The following is a 26,486-nucleotide window of genomic DNA, read 5'->3' on the forward strand; positions in this document are numbered from 1 at the left end:
GCAGTGCCCTCCTCAATGATACAATCTTAGGCATATGTTATTCTATCCTTTTTAAACTAAGAAGTATTTTAGGGTAAAAATTGTGGTTTAGAAACTTAAATATAATCTAATAAAACCCAACATAGCATTTACACTCTATTTTTAACACAAATAAAAATAATTACTACTTTATTTTATTCAACAAATGTATAAGGCATAACATCAGTACGGGATATACATAAGTAAATAAAAAGACATAGTCCTCCTTTTGGGCCTAAAATAGCAATAAAGGCAAAAGTCACTGAAATAAAAGAGAGGACCTAGGAAAGCAGAGGGATGAAAACTTTTTTTTCTTTTTTCTTTTTTTAATTTGATTTATATTTATAGCTTCTAGACAGGGGCTCCATCCCACTTTTTTTATTTTTATTGTGGTCAACGTGAATTACAAATCTTTCACAGTAATATTTAAGGCACATAGTGAAAATGAATGAGGGGCATTCCCATCACCAGTGTTGGAAGAACAAGAACTTTATAAATAAAAGGCTCAAAGTGTGAAAGCCCTAAAGCAGAAAAGAGATTGGCATTTGGAGAAAAGACTAGAAACATACCAACATAACTGAAGCATGGCAGGAGACAGGAAATGAAACTGGAGAAGTTGACAGAGGTCAGAATATGCTAGCCTCTTCAGGGCATGGTAAAATCTCATTCTGTACACATCTTTCAGAATGATCATTTTTAAACCATAAATCATATCAGATCAACCATCTGTTAAGAATTCAGACGACTCAACCACCAGAACACCACCGGAGTGACCCCAAGCACAAAACCAAGAGGAGCTTCAGATCATCACTATGTGTGGCCCTAAGACAACAATTAAGAGGGATTTCTACTGCAATTGCAATTAATGTCAAACAAATGAAATGAAAAGCAAGAAAAAAAGCATTATTTTAAGGGCTCAGAGGAGGCTGGTGGCAGTGGGCAGACAATATGTTGAAATACATATGGAGAGTATGACATGGAACACTGGAGGTTATGAGTCAAACATAACTCACAAATTTCTATTTTAATGCCTTGGGAGGCTATGAAGACATCAATGAAATAAGAAAGTCAGAGAAAGGAAGACCAACTTTAAATATATTAAATAAGGTACCATATTTATATATAAAAACAAAGTAGGATCTTATAATAATTCAACAGAATACAGAGTCATGTGAAAAATAAGCCCACAATTTTTGAACAACTTTTTTACTTTTATAACTAGAATGGGCATATTCATAGAGAAAAAAAAGTGGAAGTTACTTGGAAGCAAGGAGAAAATGGGGAATGAAAATTACTGTTTACTGGTTGAAAGGTTTTTGACTGTGCTATTAAAACAAATTAACAGAAAAATAATATGATGATCGCAGAACATTGAATGTTACTAATGTTATTGAATTAGACATTTAAAAATGATTAAAATGATGGGACCACAGAGATAACTCAACAGGCTGAGCACACATTTGCAAGCAGAAGAGAGGGTCTAATGCTGGCATAGCATGAAGAAACTCTGAGCACCACTAAGAGAGCATGAGTAGAACCTGAGTATTGCTAGATGTGACCCCAACTAAAAAAAATAAAACAATCATAAAATTGCAGGAGTTTGCTATATATTTTAACACAATAAAAAATAACTGCAAACGTATTTTTAAAAAATTAAGATTTATAAAAACATTGCCAGTAATAAAGTTTTCATATATTTCACACCAACACTTTTATTATCAATTGAATCATAGCAATACAAAGTTATAATGAAAGAATATCATACACAATTATTTAATTAAAGCCCACATGTTCAAATTTACTTTATTTTTGCTTACTATCCTCTTTCTCTTCCAATAGCCTTTCAAGGAGACTAATTACATTATATTTATTTGCTGTCACCTTAGGCTCCCCTTGACATTAATAGTTTGTTCAAACTTTGTGGGGGGTCTCCCCCCAAGCAGTGCTCACCCAAGAGGGGACCCACCTGAAAACCTATGTAACCTCAATTTTTTTTAATTTATTCATTTTTCAAATGTATTATAATTAAGTTCATGTGTTTACAATGTGTTAAAATTAGTTATGGTCTTTGTGTACTCAATTACCTCACCTCACCAGACCCAAATGTCCGAGATTCTTTACAATGCCCTGTGATAATAAATTCCACCTACCATATTTGCCGGCATATAAGACGACCCCCTAATTTTGCAGTTAAAACATAGGTTTAGGCCTATATTCGCTGTATCAGACAGAACGTTCCTGTGCTGCATGTGCTGCATGTGTTCCTGTGCTCATGTACCACAGTGAGCCAATCACAACAAGCAAAGGTTCAAAGGTTATACTGCAATAAACTTCCTCTCTGACTCTGGCCAATTTGAGCAGGCTTTTGACAGTGTAGATTCGGGTCCAGAACATTGTCTAATTTGCATGCATAAAAAGCCTGCTTGGATTAGCTGAGTTAGAGAGGCAGTCTGAGCAGTCTTGCAGTGATTGGTGCAGGATCGAGTTGGAAAATTCGTTTTGTGGCAATATTCAGACAATTTTTGTTTAGCGGCATATTGAAATATTTTTCGGGATATACCCAGCAAATAAGATGAACCCCAATTTTCGATTGACTTTTTTTGTTTCAAAAGTCGTCTTATACGCCAGAAAATACAGTATTTCCCTTCACCACTCCAATCAGGTAACTACATTTAAAAAGAGAGAAAATTAAATAAAAGCAGAAAGCTTTTTTTTTTTGCTTTAATAATATTTTTATTTAAGAACCATGGTTACAAACATGTTTATAGTTGGATTTGTCATAAAAAGTATGCCCCTTTTTCACCAGTACAACCTTCCTGCCACCAAAACCCCATATAATGTATTTATTTCATCTGAGACCTGGAAGAGACATGTAGAAATTTGAACAATCTTTCTAGGCACCAAAAGACTAAAAATAAACCAATTAAAATACTTTATTTTGGTAAATAAAATAACTAGGAACAGAAAGATCACTGTCATAGGAATGAAATAAATAGAAAAGGTAGATATACAATGTGAGAGCAGGAATATTTCCGAAAGCCAGAGTTTTTGTTGGTCTATGTAAGGCTGTGGAATAGTAATTGTAAATGAAATTCATAGATTTACACAATAAGTCTCTTGGATGGTATAAGGAGTAAAGAGCAATGAGGAGCCAGAGAGATAATATGGGTAGGGCACTTTTCTTGCACACAGCTGATGGGTTCAATCCCCAGTATCTCATATGGTCCCCCAAGTACTTCCAGGAGTGATTCCTGAGTTGAAAGCCAGGAATTATTTCTGAGTATCACCAGGTGTGGCCCCAAAACAAAACAAAATAAAACAACAACAACAAAGCAGTGAAAAAATTATTTCACATGTAATATAAGGAAAGCAGTACATTTTTCATTTTAGGATGAGTAAACCAAGTCTAGGGAGAACTTAACTTGATCTCAGTCAGTGAATAGCAAAACCAACTCTCAGATCAATACTCTGAAGTGATCCTACATCTCTGTTTCCTCTGTTCAAATTCTTTGCTACCAGTCACTCTCACTTGTCAAGTAGAACTTGGCATTTATCTATAAATTTAATTTCTGGTTTGGGGGAAGTTTTGTATCACATAGTGCTTATCTATTCATATTTCTGTTACCTTTTAAATTTTATATATTTACTAGTATTAAAAGCTAATCCTGGGGTCTAAGCACACAGCCAACCTGGGTTCCAGGTCAAGTTTGCCATATTCCCCCAAGCACATCCAGGGTCAAAACAAGATTAAGACCTAAGCAAAGTTGGCTCTGCCACCCCAAAAAGCAAATCCTTATGAATCACATTTCTAAGAATTTTATATAATTATTTTATTTGACACTGACAATTGTATGAGAGGTGTTATGAACTCATTTACAAACAAGTAAATTTAGACAAGGAACAGTTTAGTTACCTACCTAAGGATTTAGCAAAGGTGTCTCCTAGTGAAGAACCATACCTAACTGAGCTTAGCTTTCTCAATTTTAGCTCTTAGTTTTTTTGTTTTGTTTTGTTTTATAGTCACAACTGGTAGCGCTCAGTGCTTACTTCTGGCTCTCTGCTTAAGAATCACTCCTGTCAGGCTCAGGGTACCATATGGGATGCTGGGGATTGAACTCAGGTTGGCCGTGTGCAAGGCCCTACCCTCTGTACTATTGCTCTGTCCCTCCAATTGTTTCATTTCTCTAAATAGCACATGGAGTCAAACAATAAAATTCTTGAATATATGTGGTCCTGAAAAACGTTATTTTTTTTTGTTTTGGGGCCACACCCATTTGTTGCTATGGGGTTACTCCTGGCTAAGCGCTCAGAAATTGCCTCTGGCTTGGGGGGACCATATGGGACTCTGGGGGGTCGAACCGTGGTCCTCCCTTGGCTAGCGCTTGCAAGGCAGACACCTTACCTCTAGCGTCACCTCACCAGCCCCACCATATTGAAAAACTTTTATTTTCTTGTTCAACTTGGTAAAGAAAGCACAGTAGTTAGGCATGCTTTAAAACTAGATGACCCTCTACAGTTTTTGTTGAAAGGAAAATGAAGAGGTTACTCTATAGGTAACCTATAGAGTTTCTCTATACGTATTTGTTATGGTTGAAGTAATCTCTATAGGTAACTTTGACCTCAATAAATATTCCATAATATTTAAAGCAGTATCCATTCTAATTTTTCTTCTGAGGCAAAAATTACTTGATTTCTATTCTAATATAATAAGAAATAAAATGTAGCCTATAAATTCAATTTATAAATATTTTAGCTATAAAATGTGACATGTAACCTTGTAAGAAATACATGTTAAAGCCTTCAGAGTATTTTTTAAATTAATAGAAGACACAGGCACTTCACTGACTTCTAAGTTCTCAATAACTATCGGTGAATTCCATTGATGTTTGTTCTATATGGTAAGTTATATATGAAAGAAAAGCACTTCAGAATAATATTTCAATCCATCTGAATCAATATCAGACATGAAGAAACTTGATATCAAATGTCAGAAGGTAAGTCCAGACAGCAAAGAAAGACAGAATTTCAAAAGCATGTTTATGATAATACATCAAACATTTTCATTACTATGAACCACTGACCTAGTCAATCATTACACTCAAAAAGTGGTTATGAACAAATAAAAAAATGGGATGAGTAATAGGATATGTAGAAAATGACATGATTTACTACTTTATCTTGTGATGACATATATGTCTTGTGTTTCAACTGTCTTCTTCAAATTTAATTTTACATTGAAAATAACAGTATTTTAGAAGAACCAGCACTCTGTATGGTAATTTTTCTTGTTTTCTCTCCCCTGCCCCCTTTTAAAAGTGAAGAAAAAGAGGTTCATTTTAAGAAATTAACTTAGAGAAAGGTGAAGGAAGAGGGAGAATGTGTGTGTGTGTGTGTGTGTGTGAGAGAGAGAGAGAGAGAGAGAGAGAGAGAGAGAGAGAGAGAGAGAAGGAGAGAGTGGGGGGAGCAGCAGCACTCTCTAAAAAAGTTGAAGCAGAGATACACAAACGGGCCTATATTAAGCTGAAAAGCTTCTGCATCTCTAAGGAAATAATGCCTAGGATACAAAAGCCACCCACAGAATGGGAGAAGTTATTTACCCAATACTCATTAGATAAGGGGCTAATATCTAAGATACATAAGTTACTGACAGAACTCTACAAGAAAAAAATCTGATCCCATTAAAAATGTGGAGAAGAAATGGACACTTTGTCTAAGAAGAAATACAATGGCCAAAAGGCATATGAAAAAATGCTCCATATCACTAATCATCGGGGAGATGCAAATCAAAATAACAATGAGGTACCATCTCAAGCCACAGATGGGCACACATCACAAAGAACAAGAACAGTCAATGCTGGTGGGGATGTTGAGAGGAAGGAAATCTCATTCACTTCTGGTGGGAATGCTGCCTCTGCCAGCCCTTATGGAAAACAATATAGAGATTCCTCAAAAAAACTGGAAATTGGGCCCGGAGAGATAGCACAGCAGCGTTTGCCTTGCAAGCAGCCAATCCAGCACCAAAGGTGGTTCGTTCGAATCCCAGTGTCCCATATATGGTCCCCCGTGCCTGCCAGGAGCTATTTCTGAGCAGACAGCCAGAACTAACCCCTGAGCACCGCAGAATGTGGACCCCCCCAAAAAACAAAAACAAAAACAAAAACAAAAAAACAAAAAACTGGAAATTGAGTTCCTATTTGATCCAGCTATACCACTCCTAGGATTCATTGCAGCACTACTTACAATAGCTAGACTCTGGAAACAACCAAGATGCCCTTCAATAGATGAATGGCTAAAGAAACTGTGGTACATATATACAATGGAATAATATGCAGCAATCAGGAGAGAGGAAGTCATGAAAATTTTCCTATACATGGATGTACATGGAATCTATTATTCTGACTGACTAAGTCAGATGGAGAGAGATATATACACAGAATAGTCTTACTTATCTATGGGTTTAAAAAAAAAATAAAAGACATTGAAATAATTCCCAGATATGAGGGCCAGAAGGACCGGCTCAAGATATGAAGCTCACCAGAAAGAGTGGTGAGTGCAGTTAGAGAAATAACTATGCCGAGAACTATCATAACAATGTTAGTGAGTGTGGGATGTAGAAAGCCTGTCTTAAATACAGGCGGGGGATGGGAGAGGGAGGAGATGGGGGCACTCGTGATGGGAAGGTTGCACTGGTGAAGAAGGGGGTGTTCTTTTTATGACTGAAAACCAACTACAATGATGTTGTAATCATGGTGTTTAAATAAAGATAATATTTTTAAAAAAGAAAAATTAACATACAGGAATAAATTAATATAGAGTAAAGCATGTTGATAAAATGAAATTTTTATCTTCCTCTAAATCACTGCTTCTGAATTATTTTCTGTCATGTCCCCTTAGGAAGAAGAAAACATTTTTTGAGCCCCCCCCCCCACTGCATGACTGTAAATATCTTTATTAAAAAACTTTAACCTGCAAAACAAAATACATAAAAAATAATTTGAGCTGATTTTTTTAAATCAGAGGTGATGTCTGGATTAATGGCTACAATGAGCACGTTTTGCAATGCATAGCTTTTCGAAGCAGGGTTTGAAGCAGAACACAGCTCCAGAGACATACAGAGACATAAACATGGGGCCTAGCTTATTATGACAGTGTTTGCTGAGGTCAAACTTGGCCCCTATACGGAGCCTCACGCCCCCTCCCCCGACCCACCCCACTATTTGAGAACCACTGCTCTAAACCCTGTCTCTGTCCACTGGAATCATAGAGAACAAATCCACTCCATTGTCTCCCAAATTATAGCGCACTGTCAAGGCCTAAGACTTCATATTCAGGGCAAGAAAAGCAACAAAAGAAGTTTAGGATCAAAATAAGTATTTTCAAGGCTCACATCCTCCTGGAGCTAGAAAGTGAGCATATAATGATGGTAAATCTTTATAAATGAGTGAAGAAATAAAATAATAACTCTACCCTTTGTTCACAATTGGCATAGGAAAGGTATTTGGTGAATCTGTAGGTGAATCTCTAGGTACGTAGATCATAGGGGGCTTAAAGGGAACTCAGCTTCTCAGAGACTAAACTGAAAGATTGACTCCCACTGGCCCTGGAAATTCCCTTTGCTGTTTAATTTAAACCAGAGGTCTCAAACTCAATTTACCTGGGGACCACAGGAGGCAAAGTCGGGGTGAGGCATAATGGGTTTTGCTTACCAAATATTCGCTATAAAAAACCGCATTAGTAAGGAAAAAATCGCAAAAAATCGCATTAAACATTTGCATACCTCGAACAGAACTGCTTGGGATACGCGAATGTTTAATGCGATTTTCTTCTTACTAATGCGATTTTTATTGCGATTATTTTATTGCGATTATTCAGTAAGTGAATAATCGCGAATGCGCGATATTTGAAGGCCGGCCGTGGGCCACAAAATGTTGTACGGAGGGCCGCAAATGGCCCACGGGCCGCGAGTTTGAGACCCCTGATTTAAACCCAAATCCTTCTTTAGAACTTTGTGTTTCACACACTGCCAAATCTTCCTTTCCTGGGAACAGGAAGGCCTTTGCCGGGTTGGGAAACTGAGAGGCCCCAATCCTAATGCCTTCTACTAAGTTTGAATGGGGCTATGGGACTTCCGCTCCCCCTACAGCCTTCCCTCTTCTGCCTCCCTGGTTCCAGAGTCACCACTGGGCACCTGCCTGGAGGTGAGGGGCAGTGAGGTTGGTGCTAGTGAGGACTTTAAAGGGGACCCTAGGCATTAACCACACACACACACACACACACACACACACACACACACACACACACACCCAACACAAGCCATACTGTCTTTGGGAATTTTCCAGCAACCTTCCTTACCATCAATCTTCATTCTCCAAACTGCATGGGCGGTAGTGCACCCGCATGAAAATTATAGGTAGTTTAACAGGAACCATAGTGCTCATAATATTAAGTTGCTTTTAGAAAAGGAAACTATATGATCAAGACCCACTGAACAATATTTAATGGTATAAACTCCACATACAGGACCTACTACCATATCACTTAGTTTTCTAGACTTGAAAATTATGATTGTTTTTAAGAATGCTCTATACACAATCTAATCCATGAAGTCTTTCATCAGTTAAAGTTCACCATCACTAATCATGATTGCTCTAGAAAATGAAAAACCTTTATATTGTACTAATCATTTTATTATGCTAATACATTTTCTTATTCATTTTAATATTTTATTTTTAATTATGAGAACAAAGATGCAAAGGAAGAGGACAAGGTAAAGTTACAGTAGAAGGACAATCACCCAAAAACAGAATTCTCAGTAGTCCCATTGCTGATATCTTAACTTTGAACTTTCAGCCAAAGAATATTAAGAAAAATAAAACAGAACCCATGTACAATTACTTTGTCCCGCAAGTCCCCAGATTGTAGTACATAATATTTCTTAGCAGCACACAAAACAATCTAAAGCCATGAAACTTATGTAACTCCTTAAACATTGAAGGCAAAGTACTTTTTTACATTTCCATGCAAATGCATATTAGTTTAAGTTAACCTCAAACGTTTAAGTGTTTGTTTTTCTTAAGGATTAGAGTCAAAGGAGCACAGTAAAAATGGTGTTAGAGTGACAATTATTGTTTGCATAGGCCCACCAAAATATGAGAGACATGGAAAGGAAAAGCCTTGGCCTAAATACAAGGAGACCCTACTCCTGAAGTTTCCTGGCATAAGACCAACTCTAGGCTCCAGGCAAACTAGTTTGTCCAATCCAGGTCTTTGTCTGTAGTGCCAATACACTTTTATTTTTCACAGTCTCTGTTGTTGGTATCATGCTTCTGTATTAAAGATCCTGGAATCTGCATATCCTACATTGCAGTCAGGATGATGCGGAGCATCCTCTTGTTTCACCTCACAATTAAAGGGCAATGCAGAGAACCCTGTCCTGTAAGCAGGTCGTTGTTGTTGTCAAGTCTTCTTAGTGTTAAGGGAAGTCTCTTTTGAGCAGGTCAATGTCAGAGCTGTGGTAGGGTCTTCCCTGGTAGGGGATTGTTTCCAGGTGTTGTTATTTGGATGTTTTGTAGATAGCTTCCCTGGTTCAGGGATGAATGGAGGATGCCCATTCTTCTGAGGCCTGTGCCAGGTCATTGTATCAATGTTCAGGGTATAAGTCCCATTGCACTACAAGATTTGTGAGTTCCAATCTCTATTAGGTAAGAACTTATTTGTATGTATAGTATTTTCCCATTTTAATGTGCCTATGCAAACAAGGAACAATGCCATGTGGCATTATCAGCGCATATGGGGGCCATAAGAACAAGTCTAACAATCCCCATGACATGGTTCAATCATAAGCATTAAACTGAGGGACTCTTCCACCAAAATTCCTTATTGAACAGCTCACAAAGAGAAGACAAGATAAAAAGTGGGTAGAATCTTCACAATAGAAGAATATTTAGAAAGAGTTATAATCAGCTTTATATTTTTATTTTATTTTATCTTATTTACTTCTTTATTTTAAAGGCAATTTGTTTCACTGCACCTGGGTCAAATTTTCAACTGTAATTGATGGCTCTATTCTCAGTGTCTGTTGATATTCATACATGAGTATATGTGTTCGCCGTACCAATGCCTGTCCAATGTCCTCTGCAACATATATCTATTTCATAGTATAGACTCCATATACACTGCTCATTGCCAGATCACTTATCTTTCTAGACTTGAAAATTATGTTTTTTTTTCTAAGAATACCCAAATACAATCTAATCCATAAAGTCTCTTATCAGTAAAGTTTACCCTCACCAATCATGACTGGCCTGGAAAATGGAAAAACCTTTATATCAGACTTTCTGGCTTTATCTTATCTTATTTTATTTTATTTTATTTTTAAGCATTCTGTCACACTTCACCTGGGTCAACTTTTTTATTGTAACCCATGGGTCAATCTGTAGTCTCTGTTAATGTATTCCATGAGTGTATAGGTTTGCCATACCAATGTCTGTCTAATGTACTTCTGCAATATATAGAATGTCTATGCTGTATACTGTCCTTTCACCTTTGCTTACCCTTACAAACTCTTTTATAACCCTTCACTCTCTCACCCCCATCTGTTATTACCCAACAATTAACCCTTTTTACCCTCAGTTTTTGGCTCCTCATGAAGATTATTCTTCCCACTCCAGCCAACTGCTAACATGTTCCCAAAGTGTAAAGATAGACTCTCAGTCCAAGAAGAAAGCAATAAACTTTTGCTATTTATTTGCTCTCAGTGGCCCCTTTTTCTCCACTCCCTTCACTGTGCTTTGTTACCAGATTGATACTTTGCTTGATACCAGATTTGATTTCTGAGAAGTCCCTCGCTCAAGGACATTTCCTGATATGTGACTAGTGAGAGCCAATTTTCAGACTCCACAAGGCCAAATCACAGGTGGAAGCCATGCTCCAGCCTTTACACCCCCAAACTATTTCTAAAGACTTAAAGGGACATTCACAGCTACTTTGAGTATTTCTTTAGATGTATTTCCTAACAGATATAACCCTTATTGAATATCCTCTTATATTGTGAAAATTTCACCCATTGTTTTCTTGTGATCTGTTCAATAAAAAATTCTAGCAGAAAAGTCTTTGTTTAGAGTTCACGTTAGAACCAGGTGTGGGGATTCTTAAAATTGTTACCTCAGCCCCCATGTACACCAGTAATACCTGTGGCATTGTTCCTTTTTTGCTTAAGCATATTAAAATGTTAAAATATTACATATGCAAACAAGCTCTTATCTAATAGAGATAGGAACACACAAATTATCTAATGCAATAGAGCCATACACCCTGAACACTGTCATAATGAATTGGCTTAGGCCTCAGAAGAATGAACATTGTCCATTCAGTCCTGAACCATGGATACATCTATGGAAACAACTACGCTTATCTATACCATCACCAGGAAGCAAATCTTTATCAGGGAAGAACCTACTGTTGCCCTGGCATCGACTTACTACAAAGAGGGTTCTTTTTACACCCAGACAACTTAGTAACAGCAAAAAAAAATGCTTTCAGGGCAGGGTCTCCGCATTGCCTCCTAATGGTAAAATGAAACCAAAAGATGCTCCACATCATTCTGACTTCAATGTAGGATCTGTACAGAAAACAGACGCTCAGAAACAGACTTCAGAAACCTGACAGCAACAACCATGATTGTGTGAATAGCTTTTACTATGACTACAGAGAATGACTCAGGGGTAGGACAACCTAGTATGCCTTGAGCCCTTAGTTGGTCTTATGCCAGAATACTTCAATGGTCAGGTTGCCCCATATTTAGACCAAAGGCTTTACCTGTTTCTCCCACATTTTTCTGGGCCTATGCAAACAACAATTCTCAGCTTCTGATACCCTGTCCCAGAGCTTATCCATTTTGTCACTCACTTCGTTTACTGACTTTTTCAGACCTGTTAGTTGACATGTTATTTCAGTTTTGAGTTTTGTGATTTCTGTCTTCATATTTTCTTGGTTCTTATTAGTGTTCTGTTCAACTCGATCCATGGTTTCTTTGAGTTCATTGAGGATCTTTCACACTGCTAGTCTAAAGTCCTTATCTGAGAGGTTGATTATTGGTTGGTCATTATCTGGTCATCAGAATTGTCATCTTCATTCTCTATGTCTGATGCTGGCCTGTGTTGTTTCCCCATTGTCACACTTGTATTGTGGGTTTTTCTACGTGTTGTGGTGGTATTCATTGGCTATATGATGCAGGCAGCACACTCCTCTGGCTCCGCCCTTTCTGGATGGGCCAACTTGCCTCTAAGGGAGGGGAGTCCTCCGTGGATGAAGCCTCATACAGGATCAAATATTAGGCCCAAGCACGCAGCAGAGAAGACAGTCCGGAGAGAAATGCTTGCTTTTGTGATCCAGCACACTTAGTATGATTTTTCCTTCTTGTTGCAATGGTGTTCTTTTCTTAGAAAGAGTGCACGGCCAAGTAGCAAAGTGGAGCCAAAGTGCTCTGCTGGAGCCTATTTTCGGCCCACTCCCAAGAGGTTCACGCAAGAGGACAGTAGACAGACACACACAAGCAGCACTCACAGTTTTTCACAGTCGGGCCCCACTGGGCAGGTGTAGTTTCTCAATATTTTAATTTTTTCTGAAATTCCTAGTTGTTCTAGACACCCACATGCATATTTCCACCTCAGGCAGATGGATGTGATGCAGGCACTCAGTAAGAATTCCTAAACCAAGCAGTCAATAAAGAATCAAGGAGGCATTGGCTTCTCCTCTGGGTCTCACTGCCCATAACTCTTTTCACGGCTAGTATGTTTTTGTTGAATGAATAGTCTGGGTGACCTATCAAGTGTTGATAGGGATGTGTTGAGGTCTCCCACAATTATTCTGTTATTAATGATTTCTTCTTTCAGATTTGTCAGTAATTGTATTAGATAAATTGCTGGTCTCTCATTGGGTGCATATATGTTTAATAGTCTGATTTCTTCCTATTGCACATATCCCTTTATTAGTACATACTGTCCATCTTTGTCCCTTACCACTTTTCTGAGTATAAAGTTGGTGTCATCAGATATTAATATGGCCACCCCAGCTTTTTTGAGGGTGTTTTTTGCTTGGATGATTTTCCTCCAGCCTTTGATTTTGAGTCTATGTTTGTTCTGACTATTCAGATGTGTTTCTTGTAGGCAGCAGAAGGTTGGATTCATCTTTTTGAGCCATTTGCCACTCTGTGTCTTTTAATTGGTGAATTTAGTCCATTGACATTGAGGGAGATGATTGTCATCGGATTTAATGTCATCTTTTAGATAAGTTTGCTGTGTTTGTTGGTCTCTCTTGTCTTAAAGTAGACCTGTCAGTTTTTCCTTTAAGGTTGTTTTATCATCTGTGAAGTTTCTGAGCTGTTGTTTATCCATGAAGCTATTTATTCTTCCTTCAAACCTGAATGTGAATCGGGCTGGGTGCAGTATTCACGGTGAGGCATCCATTTCATTCAGTCTTGTCACAATATCCCACCACTGTCTTCTGGCCTTGAGACTTCCTTGTGACATGTCTGGTGTAAATCTTAGGGATGCTCCTTTGAATGGAATTTCCCGTTTTGATCTTGCTGCTTTCAGTATTCTATCTCTATCTGTAGGATTTGTCATTGTAATGAGGATGAGCCTTGGGGTGTTTTTCTTTGGGTCTCTTTTAGCTGGTACTCTTCAGGCATGTAGGATTTGATTGCATGTAGTCTTTAACTCTGGGAGTATCTCTTTTTTTATGGAAATGTTGCACTGGTGATGGGTGGTGTTCCTTTTATGACTGAAACCCAAACACAATCATGTATGTAATCAAGGTGTTTAAATAAAAAAAAATTATGCATTAAAAAAAAAACCACAGAAATGTAAATTTGCTTGAGAAATAGCATTTGTGAATCAATGAATATGGAAACTGAGGTAAAATTATATTAAAAATACAGTGCAACTATATTTTTATTGAATTATTTTATTTTTAATATTTTAATAAACGATCATGAATTACAAAGTTATTGATAGTTGAATATTAGACATAGTTTGTAAAAAAAAAAAAGATAAAAAAAAAAAAAAAAGAATCATTGGAGTCCCAGAGACCCAGGAAGAAAATTTCCAGGAAGAATCAATGGTCAAGAACATCATTAAAGAGAAACTCCCAGAACTAAAGAATATATGTGATCAAATCCTGCATGCTCGAAGAGTACCAACCAAAAGAGACCCAAGAAAAACCGCCCCAAGACACATCCTAGTCACAATGACAAATCCCACAGATAGAGACAGAATTCTGAAAACAGCAAGATCAAAAGGGGAAATTACACTCAAGCAAGCATCCTTGAGATTTACAACAGACCTGTCACCAGAAACACTAAATGCCAGAAAGCAGTGGTGGGATATTGTGACAAGACTGAATGAAATGAATGCTTCACCCAGAATACTGTACCCAGCAAAACTCACTTTCCGGTTTGACAGAAGAATACATGGTTTCACAGACAAAAAACAGCTCAGAAACTTTACAGACTCAAAACTAGTCTTAAGAGAAAAACTGAAAGACCTAATCTAAGACAAGACTACCCAAAATACACACCAAACTTCGATATAAAGATGGCATTAAATCCCAGGACAATTCTTTCTCTCAACGTCAATGGACTAAATGCACCAGTTAAGAGACACAGAGTGGCTAAATGGATCAAAAAACTCAATCCAACCTTCTGCTGCCTACAAGAAACGCACCTGAATAGTCTGAACAAACATAGACTCAAAATAAAAGGCTGGAGAAAAGTTATCCAAGCAAACAACACCCATAAAAAAGCTGGAGTGGCCATACTAATATCAGATAATGCAAACTTTATACTCAGGAAGGTTGTAAGGGACAAAGATGGACATTTTATATTAATCAAGGGGTATGTAGAGCAGGAAGAAATAACTCTCCTAAACATATATGCACCAAATGAGGGGCCAGCAAAATATTTAAAACAACTGTTGACAAATCTGAAAAACAATATCAATAACAACACAATAATTGTAGGGGACCTCAACACTGCTTTGTCAACACTGGATAGGTCAACCAGACTGAAACCCAACATGAATATACTAGACCTGAGGAGAGAAATGGAAGAAAGAGGCCTAGTGGATATATATAGGACACTCCATCCCCAGAAACCTGGATACACATTCTTCTCCAATGTACATGGGACATTCTCCAGGATAGACTACATGCTGGCACATAAAACATACCTCCATAATATCAAGAGGATAGAAATTTTGCAGACTACCTTCGCTGACCACAAGGCTCTGAAATTATTTGTGAATTCCAAAGGGACTCAGAAGAAAAACTTTAACACCTGGAAGTTAAACAGCCTCATACTCAATAACCAGTGGGTCCGAGATGAAATCAAGAAGGAAATCAAAAGGTTCCTGGAAACAAATGACAATAAAGACACAAACTCTCAGAACGTATGGGACACAGCAAAAGCAGTACTGAGAGGAAAATTTATAGCTTTGCAAGCACACATCAGGAAGGAAGAAGGAGCTTACCTGAGTAGCTTAATGACACAGCTAATAGAACTAGAAAGTACTCAACAAAAGGACCCAAGAATAGGAAGACAGAAGGAAATAACAAAGCTGAGAGCAGAAATCAACGAAGTGGAAACCCAAAAAACAATCCGAAAGATCAACGAAAGCAGAAGTTGGTTCTTCGAAAAAATAAACAAGATTGATAGACCACTGGCAAACCTAACAAAGAAAGAGAGAGAAACTTGATAATTCGTATTAGGAATGAAAAAGGAGAGATCACTACTGATATGACAGAGATTCAAAGGGTAATCAGAAACTACTTTGAAAAACTCTATGCCACTAAAAATGAGAACCTAGAAGAAATGGATAAATTCTTGAACTCTTATAATCTTCCACGGTTGAAGGAAGACGATGTAGCATATCTAAACACCCCCATCACCATTGATGAAATAAAAATGGTAATCAAAATTCTGCCCAAAAACAAAAGCCCAGGCCCAGATGGATTCACTAATGAATTCTATCAAACTTTCCAAGAGGAACTACTACCAATCCTGGCAAGACTCTTTCATGAAATTGAACAAACGGAAACACTCCCAAACAGCTTTTATGAAGCCAACATCACCCTAATACCGAAACCAGACAGAGATACTACGAAAAAAGAAAATTACAGACCAATATCGCTGATGAATGCAGATGCAAAGATCCTCAACAAAATCCTGGCAAATAGGATTCAATACCTCATTAAGAAGATCATCCACTACGATCAAGTAGGTTTCATCCCAGGAATGCAAGGATGGTTTAACATCCGTAAGTCTATCAACATAATACACAACATCAACAACAAGAAAAATAAAAACCACATGATTGTATCAATAGATGCAGAGAAAGCATTTGACAAGGTCCAACACCCATTCTTGATCAAAACTCTCAGCAAGATGGGAATGGAAGGAACCTTTCTCAATATAGTGAAGGCCATCTACCACAAGCCAGTGGCAAATATTATCCTCAATGGAGAAAAACTAAAAGCCTTCCCTCTAAATTCTGGCACAAGACAAGGCTATCCTCTCTCACCACTCCTATTCAACATAGCACTGGAAGTACTTGCTATAGCAATTAGGCAAGAAAAAGATATCAAGGGAATCCAGATAGGAAAGGAAGAAGTCAAGCTCTCACTGTTTGCAGATGACATGATGCTCTACTAAGAAAACCCTAAAGACTCTACCAAAAAGCTTCTAGAAACAATAGACTCATATAGCAAGGTGGCAGGCTACAAAATTAACACACAAAAATCAATGGCCTTTCTATACACCAATAGTAATAATGAAGAAATGGACATTAAGAAAACAACCCCATTCACAATAGTGCCACACAAACTCAAACATCTTGGAATCAACTTGACTAAAAATGTGAAGGACCTATACAAAGAAAACTATAAAACTCTGCTCCAAGAAATAAGAGAGGACACGCGGAAATGGAAACACATACCCTGCTCATGGATTGGCAGGATTAGCATCATCAAAATGGCAATACTCCCCAAGGCGTTATACAGATTCAACACTATCCCTCTAAAAATACCTATGACATTCTTCAAAGAGGTGGATCAGGCACTTTTGAAATTTGTTTGGAACAATAAACACCCTATAATAGCTAAAGCAATCATTGGGAAAAAGAATATGGGAGGAATTACTTTCCCCAACTTTAAACTTTACTACAAAGCAATAGTTATCAAAACAGCATGGTATTGGAATAAGGACAGACCCTCAGATCAGTGGAATAGGCTTGAATACTCAGAAAATGTTCCCCAGTCATACAATCACCTAATTTTTGATAAAGGAGCAGGAAATCCTAAATGGAGCAAGGAAAGCCTCTTCAACAAGTGGTGTTGGCACAACTGGCTAGCCACTTGCAAAAAATTGAACTTAGACCCCCAGCTAACATCATGTACGAAGGTAAAATCCAAATGGATTAAAGACCTCGATATCAGACCCCAAACCATAAGATATATAGAACAACACATAGGCAAAACTCTCCAGGACATTGAGACTACAGGCATCTTCAAGGAGGAAACTGCACTCTCCAAGCAAGTGAAAGCAGAGATTAACAGATGGGAATATATTAAGTTGAGAAGCTTCTGCACCTCAAAGGAAATAGTGCCCAGGATTCAAGAGCCACCCACTGAGTGGGAGAATCTATTCACCCAATACCCATCAGACAAAGGGCTAATCTCCAAAATATACAAGGCACTGACAGAACTTTACAAGAAAAAACATCTAATCCCATCAAAAAATGGGGAGAAGAAATGAACAGACACTTTGACAAAGAAGAAATACAAATGGCCAAAAGACACATGAAGAAATGCTCCACATCACTAATCATCAGGGAGATGCAAATCAAAACAACAATGAGATACCACCTCACACCACAGAGAATGGCACACATCACAAAGAATGGTAATAAACAGTGCTGGCGGGGATGTGGAGAGAAAGGAACCCTTATCCACTGCTGGTGGGAATGCTGTCTAGTTCAACCTTTATGGAAAGCAATATGGAGATTCCTCCAAAAACTGGAAATCGAGCTTCCATACGACCCAGCTATACCACTCCTAGGAATATACCCTAAGAACACAAAAATACAATACAAAAATCCCTTTCTTACACCTATATTCATTGCAGCACTATTTACCATAGCAAGACTCTGGAAACAACCAAGATGCCCTTCAACAGACGAATGGCTAAAGAAACTGTGGTACATATACACAATGGAATATTATGCAGCTGTCAGGAGAGATGAAGGCATAAAATTTTCCTATACATGGATGTACACGGAATCTATTATGCTGAGTGAAATAAGTCAGAGAGAGAGAGAAAAACGCAGAATGGTCTCACTCATCTATGGGTTTTAAGAAAAATGAAAGACATTCTTGCAATAATAAATTTCAGGCACAAAAGAGAAAAGAGCTGGAAGTTCCAGCTCACCTCAGGAAGCTCACCACAAAGAGTGATGAGTTTAGTTAGAGAAATAACTACATTTTGAACTGTCCTAATATTGAGAATGTATGAGGGAATTGTAGAGCCTGTTTAGAGTACAGGCGGGGGTTGGGTGGGGAGGAGGGAGATTTGGGACTTGGGTGATGGGAATGTTGCACTGGTGATGGGTGGTGTTCCTTTTATGACTGAAACCCAAACACAATCATGTATGTAATCAAGGTGTTTAAAAAAAAAAAGAACCATACACGTGTGTTTAAAAAATCTCTTGCTCAATCAATTATAAAATATAAATAAATAAACAATAACAAAAAAAAAGAACACATCATTAGTGGCTCAAGAAATTCCATTTTCATATATTTTCAGTCTGTAACAAGGTTCCCGGGGAGGGCATACATGTAAACTTTTATCTCATTTTAAAGTACTGCAATTAATACTGTGTCTCAACACATGAAGTAACATGATTTTTAACATGAAAATCGAGGAAGGCAACTTGATTTATTAAAAAGATCATTCTGTCATACTTCCCATTCTGAAGTTCTCACTAAGGACACAGAAAAACTCAGTTGACCGAGGGCAACTTGCAATCACATATCAGAACACATACACAAAAGGGTTTTAATTCCAACAAGCATGTCAATCACAGGCAGAGGCTCGTTTGCTCCTGAACATAGTTCTCGAGTTTAGAGCTTCGAGGAATAATCAAATGATGTGACTGTCAACTTTTGCCAACAGGGTCAAGCTCATCAGATGTCTAACTTCCAAGGGTAGCCAATAGAATGGGCCCATTTTTTGCTCACAGGAAATAGGAAGTTAGTCATGACCCATTAACAGGAGATGCACCAGTCACGAGGTAACAAAATTCCTTAGAATTCTGATTATTAACTTCTAAAATTCTCTTCTACAAGTGCATATCTGAAGCCCTTTACCTTGTCCATAAATCAAAAGAAGCAGGGGGAGGTGGTAGGGGGGAAGAGAAAAGCACAATCTATACTTAAACAAATTACTTGCATGGTGGACAAAAATGGAATTGTTTCATTCTCTTCAAGAACAATTCTAACAGGACCAAAGGTGGTTGGTTTGAATCCCGGTGTCCCATATGGTCCCCTGTGCCTGCCAGGAGCTATTTCTGAGCAGCCAGCCAGGAGTAACCCCTGAGCACCGCCAGGTATGGCCCAAAAACCAAAAACCAAAAACAAAAACAAAAACAAACAAACAAAAAAAAGAGATGTGTCCAGAGAAGGCTGATTTATTTAGTACAGTGAGCCTTTCAGGAGTTACAATGACATGAAGGATTGAAGAAATGGGAGAAAATTTGCTGCACCATTTGCAAAACTCTGCAAAGAAACTTTGCTATTTTTCCTTGGCACTCGACGAAAGCAATGATGTTCGTGATTCTGCACAACTTCTCATTTATATGTGTGGGACAAATGAGTATTTTGAAGTCACAGAAGAGCTTGCTGCACCGCAAAGTATCAAAGGAACAACCACAGGAGTGGATATATTTGAAAAGGTTTGCCAAACTGTGAATGGTTTGGAGCTGGACTGGGTTAAACTAGTCAGTGTAACAACTGATGGTGCTCCTAGCATGGTGGGGTCTAAGAGTGGAGTAATTGCTCACATTACACAAGAGATGGACAAACATAACCATCCTCATCCCATTGCCATACACTGCCTCATCCACCTACAAGCGCTGTGTTGTAAATCACTGAAGTGGGACTCTGTTATGAAAATTGTGGTATCTTGTGTTAATTACATTAGAACTCATGCACTAAACCACAGACAATTTCAGGAATTTCTATCTGAGGTAAATGTTGCCCATGAAGATGTTCTGTACCACACAGAAGTCTGTTGGCTGAGTAGAGGGAGAGTTTTGAAACATTCTATGACTTACTTCTGCAGATTACAGCTTTTCTACTTTCAAAAAAAACAAGAAATACCAGAGCTCAATGATGCAGAATGGAAATGGCACCTTGCCTTTCTGACAGATATAACAGAGCTACTCAACAGTTTCAATCTGCAACTTCAAGGCAAGGGGAAGCTCATCTGTGATATGGCATCGCATGTGAAAGCATTTGAAGTAAAATTAGGCCTTCTCATCAAACAAGCACAGGAGGAAAACGTCAGTCATCTCCCAACAACTCAAAACCTGTCAGCGGACAAACCATTGGTTGCTTTCCCAAAGGAAACATGTCTGGCTTCACTAGAATTGTTGCAAAAGGAGTTTCAATTTAGATTCAAAGAGCTTCATCTCCGTGAACAGGACATACAGCTTTTTCGTAACCCATTTTCTGTTGAGATTGAAAATGTCCTTACAATTTACCAAATGGAACTGGCTGAACTGCAGAATTGTGACTCTCTGAAAGATGCATTTAAGTCAAGTAACCTTTTGAATTTCTATGCATCTCTCCCCTCTGAGACATATCCAAATATCAAGAACCATGCACTCAAAATGGTAACCATCTTTGGTAGCACTTGTGCCTGTGAACAGACTTTTTCAAGAATGAAACATCTGAAATCTACAACCAGATCAAGATTAACTGATGCCCACTTGCATCAATTGTTATGGCTGGCAGTGACAAATATGGAACCAGACATTGACCATCTCATTAGCCAAAAGCAGGCCCACAGTTCCCATTGAAATACTGGTGTGTGACCTATTTATTTATAAATGGTTTTCATTTTATTTATGTAAGATATGTGCAGTGTGAGTAGGAATTAGTAGCTCATATAGTCCGGCCCTCCAGCTCTCTAAGGGACCGTAATCCGGCCCCCACTTTAAAAAGTTTGAAGACCCCTGGTGTAAGGTGTGAGATATGAATCAATCTTTAATTTCTTACATGTGGTTATCCAATTTTTCTAACAGCATTTGTTGAAAAGACCATTTTAGTTCCATTTCATATTCTTGGTTCCTTTGTCAATAATTAGATCACTATATGCTTGGGGGTTTGTCACTGGATATTCTATTCTAACACATTGGTCTGAAAATTACTTTGTTCCAATACCATGCTGTTTTGATTACTATGGCTTTGTAGTAGTGAGTTTTAGTAGTGACTTGGTATTTCATGGTTCCACAGAAACTTTATACTTGATTGTTCTAAGTCCTTGAAGAATGTTGTCGATTTGAATAGGGATTGCATTGAATCAATATAGTGGTTTAGGTAAGATGGTTATTTTTGAGATTTTGATTCCTCCAATCCATGAGCATGGAATGTTCTGCCTTAGGTCTTCTTCAATTTATTCCTGAAGTGTTTTGAAGTATTCATAATATAAATCTCTCACCTCTCTCTTTAGGTTGATTCCTCTGTACTTAATAGTTTGGGACCCTATTTAAATGAGAGAGATTCTTTGATCTCTTTCTCCTCTAAGTCATTATTTGTATAAAGGAATGCAACTGTCTTCTGTGTATTGACTTTATAATTGGCCACTTAACTATATCGGTTTATTATTTCTAGGAGCTTTTCTGTCGATTCATTAGGGTCTTTAATATATATCATCATGTCGGTCTGCAATTAGATAGTTTGACTTTCTCTTTTCCAATTTAGATTCCTTTGATTCCTTCTCTTGTCTGATTGCTACTGCTAGGACTTCCAATACTATGCTGAATAAGAGTGGGGATAGTGGACATCCTTGCCTTGTTCCAGACCTTAGTGAAAATGCTTTCAGTTTTTAGCCATTAAGAATAATGTTGGCTGTGGGATTTTTATAGATAGTGTTGATATCTTGAGGAAGGTTCCATCCACACATATTTTGCTGAGGGTTTTCATCATGACTATGTGTAGGGTTTTATCAAATACTTTCTCTGCATCAATTGATAAAATCATGTGGGTTTTTATCTTTCCTTTTACTTATGTGGTATTATGTTGATTGATTTGAGTATATTGAAACATTCTTGCATCCCTAGGATGAAATCGACTTGGTCATGATGGATAATTTTTTGATGTGTTGTTGGATTTCATTTACTAAGATTACGATAAGGATTTTTGCATCCAGGTACATTAATAAAACTGGTCTGTAGTTTTCTTTCCAGATGGTATTTCTGTCAGGTTTGAAAATGGGCATGATATTAGCTTCAAAGAAAATATTAATGAGGATTCCTTTCTTTTTGATGTTTTGGAAGAGTCTAAGGATCAATGGTAGTGACTCTTCTTTAAATGCTTAATAAAATTCACCTGTAAACCCATCTAGTCCTGGATTTTTATTCATGGGGAGTTTTTTAATTACTGCTTCATTTTCAAACTTGTGATTAACCTATTTAGGCTTTCCACTTTGCCCTAATTAAGTATTGGGAGATAGTATTTTTTCAGAAATCTGTCCATCTGTAGCTTAACTGAGTAAGTTGTTGTTAATAAGCTATCATGACGTCTTAGATTTCTTGAGGTTCAAGATCCACCACCAGTATTCTGGGTAAAGACTGCAATCCTGCAGACCTAATATATAGTAATCTCTCCTATATAACCTCTCTAAAATGGAGTTCAGAGTGAAAATGCTTAGAATGTCCAACAAACTCAAAGAAACAATAGAATGCACTGCCAATAAAACATAAAATGATATGAAAGCAGCATTTAAAAAACACAAATAGACATGTCAGATCTATAAAACTTGGTACATCAAATGAACATATTATTGAAAGGCATCACCAGCAGAGTAAGAGCTGCTGAAAATTGAATCAGTGAGCTTAAAGAAGTGTAGAAAACTTTCAGACACCCAGCTGAAATTGGAGAAAATAAATGAACAAATGATAAAAGAAATGTGGTATAAATTCAACAGAAATAACACAAGAATAACATAGAGAGCCAGGATGAAAACCCCTATGAAAAATCAAAAGTCAAAGACATCATTGCTGAGAAGTTCCCAAGTCCCGAGCTCACAGGGGCTGGAGAGATAGCACAGCACTAGAGCATTTGCCTTGCAAGCAGCCAACTCAAGACCAACCTTGATTCGAATCCCATTATCCCATAGGGTCGGTCCTCTGTGCCTGCCAGGAGCAATTTCTGAGCACAGAGTGTGCCCCCCCCCAAAAAAGGCAAAAATATAATAATAATAATGATCACTAGAAGTTGTCAGACAACTTTAAGTGGTGCCAAGAATTTGAACCAGGCTCATGCACGGTATGTACTTATCTTCCAAACTATTTCTCCAGTCCCAAAAGAGTTAAAAATGAATCTACCCTAAATATGAACTATATCTAAAAGTGGAAAAAAACAGTGAGGACATAAAAATTCTAAAACATTTTATATGTGAAAATAATTATAGAAGATGGATGCTAAAAAAAATAATAAAAACTTACTTGTAGTATAATTAGGGGATCCTGGTTGTAATTAACTATAGGAAGTATATTTAAACTTCCAAAAGATATTTCTGTAAGCCACAATAGAAGAATATAAAAGGAAAATAACTGGAACCACATCTAAAGCCACTTCCTTGTTATTTACCAATATCATCTAAAAAACAGAGTTTAGATGCTGACGTTAGACAATTTTCAGTTGACAACATTAAATCAAGACAAAAAAATCAAAGAATTTTCTGACAAGGGTTAAAAGTTTAAGTAGTTTAAACTACAAAAAAATTGGTGCCAACACAAACCACATCCTGGGAACTGTCATGTCTCTACAATAATATGGTTTTGTTGTGGTTGAGGCAATCAACTTTGAGTTAATAATTAGCTACCATTCAAATTAAGTGTAATTTATCTATTGTTCACTTTTAGGTAAGAGTACAAAATTTCATTTCTAGCAACTGATATTTAATATTATAATCATTCGTTTGTCATCCTACGTAATATTATCAAAATAAGTAAGAAACTTACTTTTTACCTCTGCATAAAATAGTGATTTTTTCAGGCAACTTAAGTTAAAAAGTTATTCAGTTAATTAAGGTAAGCATTTATATAAAAAGGAGAAAGAAACTACATTTTTAAAAGTAAAATTTTCAATTACTTTTGAAAAGTATCTAAAACAACACCTACATTTACATAAATCATAATTTTAATAATTTTTGGTTTGGTTTTTTGATCTTGAATCTATAAATGCTATCTTAAGTTAAAAGATTAAATAAAATTATTCAGTTTCTGAGTTATGAAAGGTTATAATTATAATAATTGTATAAATAACTAATTTTAAACCTCAGCACATTTATAACAGTATTAATATTTTAAAAACCTAAAAAATTACACTATAGTATATGGATAATGCAGTTACAGTTGAACATATATGGTTTTGATGTTCTTGGTTATTCACCTCACCACCATCCAAAAACCAAGAATGTCTCATCACTCATAAATAGTAACCTTATGTTACTTTTAGTTCACCTATTTATTGCCCCAAATTGCTTCCTTATTGATTTGTAATCTCAATTTTTTAATACAAAGTCAAGGTTTTATCATTGTCAAATACTATTTGTTTCCTTCTTTTTCTTTTCTTCTAAGAGTGAGATATTTGACTGTTGTATTTCCTGTCACTTATTTTATTTAACATAAGATCCTCAATTTGCATTAAGTTTGTAGTCAATTACAAAGTTTTAAGTTTTCTTATAGCAGCATGGTATTCCTTTGAGTGTGCATATATATGTATGTACATATGGGAGGTGTATATATATTATATGTGTCACCACAACTTCTTTACCCACTTACCTTTTGTTGGGCATTTGTTTTTTCTCCATAATCTGGATATTTTACTAGGTACTGAAATTAAAATAAGTATGAACATAACTTTTTTTTCTTTTCTTCCTGGCTATACGCTCAGAAATCGCTTCTGGCTTGGGGACCATATGGGACCCTGGGGGATCAAACCGCGGTCCATTCCAGGTTAGCACATGCAAGGCAGATGTCCTACTGCTTGCACCACCACTCCAGTCCCAGAACATAACTTTTCTCATTAATTTGCTGTGTTATGAAATAGATGTCAAAAAGTAAAATTTTTGGATCATATAAAATATGTGCTCTTAATTTTTTTTTGAGAAATCACATATCACTTCTAAATAGAAGCTGAACCAGACATTTCCAAAGGTGAGTGGATGTTCCTTTTTCCAGCACATCTCCACTCCCACTTTCCTCTTTTCTTTATTTCAATTGATTTATAATTCTCTGTCTTTCACACAGTCAATTTCTAGGTATTTGAAGTCTTTGGACACTATACGTTGATACATTAATATCAGTGAGCTCACTTCAGCAGCTTTTATTGGAAATTGGAACAATACAGAGATTAGCATGGTCTTTATGCCAGGATGGCATGCAAATTCATGAAGGGTTCCATGTTTTTTAAAACTTAAATGCCAGTAATCAGTAAAATTTTTCCAAAGGTACAAGTAATTTTTCACATTCTTTATATCATTACTTCCTGCATTTCATTAGTTCCATATCTTAGGAAATAAGTATAATCACCATTTTCTGATTGGTTGTTTTTTCTTTTCTTTGATCAAGTTATAACATTCTTAGACAAAACTGTGCTAGTTAACCTTACCTACCCTTAACAACTAGAAATAATTTTAATCCATTGGCACTTTCTATCTTTTAAACCTTGATCCTGCCTAATTGACTCAAAATGACCACTTAATCCAATTAAAGACAGTATGGTCTTGATTTCTGGAACTTACAGGAAAGGGCATTTCCTTTTTCTTTCAGGCGAATAACTGAAAGATCTAATTATCTCAGTGATAAAGTATAAGGACGTAATACTTAGAATCAGAACTGTTATAATATTAGCTTCAATAGAGAAATATAAGACAATGTGAGAAGTTATGAGGAGTAAGACAGAAATTGTAAAAAATAAGAAAAGGAAGAACATCGTGAAAAGAGTAAGAGATATTCAAGTCAAAAGATGCAAATGAGAAGAAATTAAGGTATTTAAAAACAAGGAATTAAGGTATTTAAAACAAAGAATTCAGTAGAGCCGCAGACTCAAAAACAAAAGAACTTGGGCTGCAGTTGGGGATTCACAGAAAGAAAATACCTTACACAATGGGTCAGATTCAGCATAAA

General features: G+C 36.9%; 1 protein-coding gene and 1 non-coding gene across 3 annotated transcripts in view; one reads left to right on the plus strand and one right to left on the minus strand.

The window, feature by feature from the left end:
* The window catches only part of SUGCT (succinyl-CoA:glutarate-CoA transferase), a 1,072,384-nt gene that overhangs the window by 912,472 nt on the left and 133,426 nt on the right, over positions 1-26,486 (minus strand). The gene's annotated exons all lie outside the window — the stretch shown is intronic.
* On the plus strand, positions 25,666-25,767 carry LOC126021770 (U6 spliceosomal RNA). Its single transcript, XR_007500244.1, has one exon. It is a non-coding gene; the product is annotated as a U6 spliceosomal RNA (small nuclear RNA).

Source organism: Suncus etruscus, chromosome 10, assembly GCF_024139225.1.
Source record: "Suncus etruscus isolate mSunEtr1 chromosome 10, mSunEtr1.pri.cur, whole genome shotgun sequence".
In the NCBI taxonomy this organism is placed as follows: domain Eukaryota; kingdom Metazoa; phylum Chordata; class Mammalia; order Eulipotyphla; family Soricidae; genus Suncus; species Suncus etruscus.